General features: G+C 33.7%; 1 long non-coding RNA gene across 1 annotated transcript; it reads right to left on the bottom strand.

Annotated features, from left to right (window-relative positions):
* Positions 1 to 2,451: 2,451 nt before the first annotated feature.
* On the bottom strand, positions 2,452 to 4,276 carry LOC139897347 (uncharacterized). The gene is made up of 3 exons (XR_011776531.1): positions 3,878 to 4,276; positions 3,610 to 3,811; positions 2,452 to 2,596 (listed from the first exon to the last, which is right to left on the bottom strand). It is a non-coding gene; the product is annotated as an uncharacterized lncRNA (long non-coding RNA).
* Between the last annotated feature and the right edge of the window lie 1,892 nt (positions 4,277 to 6,168).

Below are 6,168 nucleotides of genomic sequence, written 5' to 3'. Positions count from 1 at the left end.
ATTGACTATTAATCCATCCCCGTGTCCGGTCAAATGAACAATAATTCGTACTTATAAATATCCCGCCCATGGTGTCCGATTAAGCGTATGTGGTTATATATAGATACTTCAAATCATAACCTTTATATTAAATTAACGAGGTATCGTTAATTTAATATAAAGCCCATTAATAGCTCATAGTCTAATTTCCACAAGTGTCGTTCTTTTGTCCAAACCCCAATTATGGTACAAAGCCCAATTACCCAATTTTAGTAATTAGCCCAACATCATGATTACTTCGGCTCAAATAAGCATAATAATAACTTAGTTACGAGACATTAATTTAAAAAGGAGAACATAGCTTACATTGATTATTTATCGCGTAGTGTTACACGGACAGAGCTCCGACTTTAAAAACCCGTAAAAATAACTTTTACATAACCCAAACTAATCTAATATAACACTAATCTATACTATATATACATATATATATTTATTTATATTATACTAGGGAGTATTATTATTATTATGTTTTATTATTTATTTTACATGCAGAACTCGAGAGCTTTTATAGCCAGAACTGAAATTCACTGCTCCGCGAGTTGCGGCCATTTTGGCCTTCCAGCTCCGCAAGTCGCGGAGGTTCCAAAACCAGCCCACAAGTTCAAGATCCAAGGCTGCCGACGGTTTTTATTTAAATATATATAATATATAAATAATTTTTATAATTATTTATATATTATATTATATTTATATACATAGTAGACTCGTAATTTTTTTTCCGTTGCGTCGAGCGTTGAGAGTTGGTTCATGTACCGGTTCCGGATTTTCGAACGTCCTTGCGTACGCTGAGATATTTTGTACTTTGCGTTTCGTAACTTGTACTCTTGTCATTTTTAGACGTTCCTTATCAATAAATTGAACCTTTTTAATTGTATCTTGTACTTTTGAGCTTTTTGGACCTTTGCGTCTTCAATTCGTTGTTTTCGCCTTTTGTCTTCGCACTTATTTAATATAAATGAATATTACATGAAAATGGAACAATTGCAACTGAAATCTTTACATATCGGAGGGATATTGATACTAAATATATGTTCATTTGGAGCACTATCAATAGCTCACCAACCTTTGTGTTGACGTTTTTAAGCATGTTTTTCTCAGGTGCCTAAGGTTGCTTCCGCTGTGTTACTAGACTTGCTGTAGACACCCGCTGCTTTAGATATGTCAACTGCATGAAACACTTTATCTTGCATTCAAACTTTAACACATTTGAAACTATGTTTTGTAACGACTTAAGGGTCACATACATTTATTCATGCTTGCTATTCGTAGAAGCATACTGTTGGTGTAAAACATTTGATGTCGATTATGACGTCATCTTTCTATCGTGAATGCAACTACTTTTATTACAGCATATAGTACTTAACCTTGTAATGATCCTGTTGTTGATGATTCGTACACGATGGTTTTGTACGGGGCATCACAAAATATTTGGAGATTACAAACATAAACAGATGAGTATGACAGTTATTGATGTTTAAATATTAGGCGTTACAAATTACAAATGTATTCAACCTTGCTTCTAAAAAATCTATCATAGAGTGTTCAGTAAGGATAACTCACATTTGGTCTTTCCAAATCTGGTCTTACTTTAAGACTGGAAGAATACGCGTTCTTTCATTATATAAAACAACTATCGATTTTTTATAATAAGCAATTAGCAAAATCAGAAAAACCAACGGCGGGGTAGGTTTGATTTTCATAACCGCATCTCAGATTATCGATATGAATCTGATTTGAAGAACCCTAATTTTGATTGGAGAGGAAAAAAGGCTTTGTGGTTTGTATTTGATTGGAGAGGTCATGGATGATTAGTGAGGGCATTTGATTGAAGAGTAGTTTATGAGAGAAGCTGTTTATGAGTGAAGTTGCAGTGGTTCTCTAAAACACGGCCTCTTCCCAAATTTAGCGGTTTTTTTCCTACCAAGGGTAGGAGGGTAATTAGCACATGTAACTACCCAGTAATTTCCTAAATGATGCCATACTTAATTTAAAGGGTTAAGATTAAATGTTTGAAAAGTCATCTAAAGGTTAAAATTTGGCCATGTAGGATTTTTTGAATAACTATGACATCATAACACTTTTCTTATTATAGATAAGAAAGAAGTAAAATGCATGTCCAAAAATAAGCAAAGGATACCAACCATGTTCCTAATAGAGGTAGACCCTCACTCAACTCATACGCCCGACTCACGTCACTTCGCTCGCCTTGGGAGGAAGGCTCCTGTAGATAAAGTAAGTATATCTTTAGTCTATTGAATTTGTAGGGGCAAGGTATCTGTCGCGTCGGATGTTAATGATGGGGTTTGCAATTATACCAATGGCATATCTGTAAGAGAATGCAGTGATTCATAGTAATTATGAAATTATGAATACTACAGAAAGAATTAAAGCTACAACACATGTGTAATGTAGTTGCACTAAAAAAAACATATAACAAAATATGATGTGATGACATAATTATTGAAAACATTTACTCTTTCATTAGTCTTTCAGCAACTGTAAAGCACAATTGTGAAGCTTAGAAGGTGGAGCAATTCCATTCAAAGAAAAGACCCTGCAAAACATAACGATTGGCTTATATAAACTGCCGTAGATAGTCACATAGTAAGTTGAGAACAAACAAATGTAAATCTATGGCTGATATAGTGATATGATAGATAAAAGTAAAGAGGTACTGTCTCCAATAAACTTGAAAAGATACATGTACTTCCTCCGCCTTAAATACATGCAAATGTAACTTTATAATGTCTTAAACTCCAACACCAACACCATAGAAACAACCCTGATTATACATGAAGTTAAGCAAGTGTAAATTTGGTTTTATACCAGTGTTACCATTAACCCAATAGTTAGCTACAATTCAATATTGTTAATATTGATTACAATCAATAATATTTCTCTGTTTTATCATTCTAAGGAAGTTTTGTAGCTTAGTTGGCTAAGGGTGGGAATTTTCAAACATGTATTTTACTTGTGTCATTTGGGTTGTATCTTTATCTGAGATGATTCATATCAATATCTAACATAATTACACGTCAAGCAATTTGAAAATCTAGGGAACTTTAATTTTGTGGAATATAACCTCCTATATTGCCTTTTCCAAATCTAAAGACCACTATAATCATCATTACGACATTTTTTGCTAAATGACAAAAAAAAATAAAATAAATAAATAAATAAATAAATAAATAAATAAAAAGTGTTAGCGAGTCAACTCAATATGGCCTGTTTAGACCGTTACTTTAAAATCACATGTTACAATCCGGACTCGTCACCCGACCCGCCCAGGTTACGACCTTTAGTTGAACATTCGAAATCCTTAAATATCCTGTCCATGTAATCCTTAAATATATCAGGTTAGACAGAAAGAGTATATAAAAAGTTTGTGAGTACTTTCATTGATTCGGAAATAGTGAAGGGTGGATTACATGATCTAAATGACTAAGACTGGTACAAAGCATGAGACACCTTGCATTTTCTTGAATTTGATATGCCTAAATACACATGAAAACTCAAATGAGAAAAGACGTTGACACTTTTAAATATGAGATGCTGAAATTAGCTTGCCTTGGCATCAAAGAAATTGACGAAGAATCGTGACTTGGTAACAGATAGCTTGGTCTCATGAATTTCTGCAACTGCAGCACTAAAATTTTTGTTTGAAATGAGCATTAAGCCCACCGATTGACACTATCTCACTATAGTCTGATGGCTGTTCATGGCCTCCGGAAGCAATGGGTACAGAACCCTTCAACACGATCATCACATACTGTACAATTGAAAACCATTAGTAAAAGAGTCGTACTCACTTTGAAGTAAATGTATATGTTCTTGCCTTCAATATAGATATTGTAATCTCCACCCAGTTATAGTGTTGGCATTCCCAGCATAGTCTTTCATCAACTGACCTCATAAATTAATACTTGAAGTAAATGTATATGGCTAATTCTTGACTTCAATATAAATTTACATTTTATAACCCGCAACCCTACTCCTGACCTGCTCATTTCGCCACCTGTCTCCAATCATAATAAAAAAAAAATCATGGACATATAGAAGCTTACCTATTATTAAATGTGAGCTTAGACGTTATCTTCAAAAGCTCAGAAAGATGAATGATTGACCAGTTTACCCACTCCTATGGCTCATAAAATGTTAATTTTGTACAATCTTCCTAATACCTTAGTCTAACCATACAATAATAACCTATATGTGAAGATGTACAAATGTAAAGTTATACCATTAATACTCTAAGGTTGATAGTATCCAAAGGTTTCACTCTTGTTGGTATTTTCTTTGTATTAACTATAGAGTCTTTTGTATTATTATATTGATGGCCAAACAATAAATGAAGTGATTAAAGAGGGTTTCTGAATTTGTAATTGAACCATGGTGAGTAAGCAAATTAATGAAATGAGTTAAGGTCAATAAAAATTATCCAAAATCTATTTTCCGACACATACAACCTTACAAAATTGTTATATTCCCTATTTTACCTACTTTGAATTGCTTAAATTGAAGCATTTATAATTTGATATTTAGATTAGTATCAAATTCTATAATACATTATATATTAAAAATTGCAAATTTAAACAAAAGTATTTGAAGGCAACCCAAGGATCTTGACCCAAACTAACAATTAATTACTGTAACCAATCTGCCCATTTTGACACTCTAATTATAAGCTATGACTATGACACATAAAGGGTACGCAGTTAAGTCAAAATCAGGTCAATACCAATCATCAACTGAAAGACAAAATAACTATAATACTTACATGAATGAATGAATAAATAAATAGCCGTGCAACTTTACACCATCATGGCTTATGCTATAATGAGCGTTTTTGATTTTTGGATATTCATTCAGTGAACACAATAATTCATTAATTGATTATGAATAATGAAGAAGACTTACAGTAAAACGGCATAAATTAAGTAACCTGCAGTGTGGAAGAAAGGCGTATTATGCATGTAACGCAACGCTCATGCAACCCGCAGCTAACTTGTAGGTGAGGATTCAAGTCATAACCTGATATAAGCAATATAATAATCAGACTCTATAGGAATGTAAATTATGTACAAGTTAGCTAAACGTACGTATAAAATAAGTTTTAAGGTTAACTAAATGTATTAAAGTTCAGTCGTAGCCACAACAATAGATTGGCTAATAAGTTAAAATTGGATTCAATTTGGTAGTAAATTAAGACCCACATAAGAAGGTATATGATTATGTTTTTGAGCTTGTGCGTTGCATGACTGCTAAAAAACCCCGCTAAAATTTATTGTGAGGTTATCTTAGAGTACATAAGTGAACAGAGGCAAAAACATACTAATTCGATTCGACCTCAATTATGCTATGTTCATAATTTTATCAAACAACACAACATTCAATAAGTGTTAAGTTCTAACTTGTTTCCTCATTTGACCCTTAAGGTAACTAACTTTAAAGAGAAGGAAGAATTCTAGAAATGTCTATGGTGCTCTATTAGTTTCAAAGCAGCCACTCTTTGGTTATTTAGTCCCGGTGTCAACGAAATAGTACAAGTCAAAATATTATATATTATATAAGAATAAATAACAATAGTATGGCCTTTCATATGATATCTGCAAGTTTGTAAGTCAAGACGTTAAATTTTTTAGGGGTTCCATAATCCATCTTTTAACTTTCAAATTTGAATTACTAAACACATACAACATTCATTCTTTCCTAACTATAATCTAGTTATATTATACACTTTTTTTCCAAAAACTTCATTTGAAATGCCATGAAAGATTGTATCCTAAAAAGACCAAAAAGTACAACACACCAACCAACGAACCAGTAGTTCAACGGTACCCGTAGCCTTTGATCCCTGGGCCCCATGTGGGGAAGCTGAAACAATAAGGCGCAAGTTCGAGTCCCAGTGGTGACATATATTTATCATTGACTCGTGGGTTGACTCGTGGGGTTCATTCCTCTTACGTACGTCCCCTTACGTACGTCTGGTACTTATATGGCCCTCGGAGGATACTGCTCGAAAGGCAGTTAGGCTCGTGCCTGCCACACATGTTGGTACCAGTGGGGAGGCTTCTTACAAGGCATCCGGTCCTTACGGGGTGGGCTTGGTGGGTTGCCAAAGGCAAC

The sequence above is a fragment of the Rutidosis leptorrhynchoides genome, chromosome 3, assembly GCF_046630445.1.
Source record: "Rutidosis leptorrhynchoides isolate AG116_Rl617_1_P2 chromosome 3, CSIRO_AGI_Rlap_v1, whole genome shotgun sequence".
NCBI lineage: Eukaryota > Viridiplantae > Streptophyta > Magnoliopsida > Asterales > Asteraceae > Rutidosis > Rutidosis leptorrhynchoides.
This window is presented reverse-complemented; position numbering and strand designations above follow the sequence as displayed.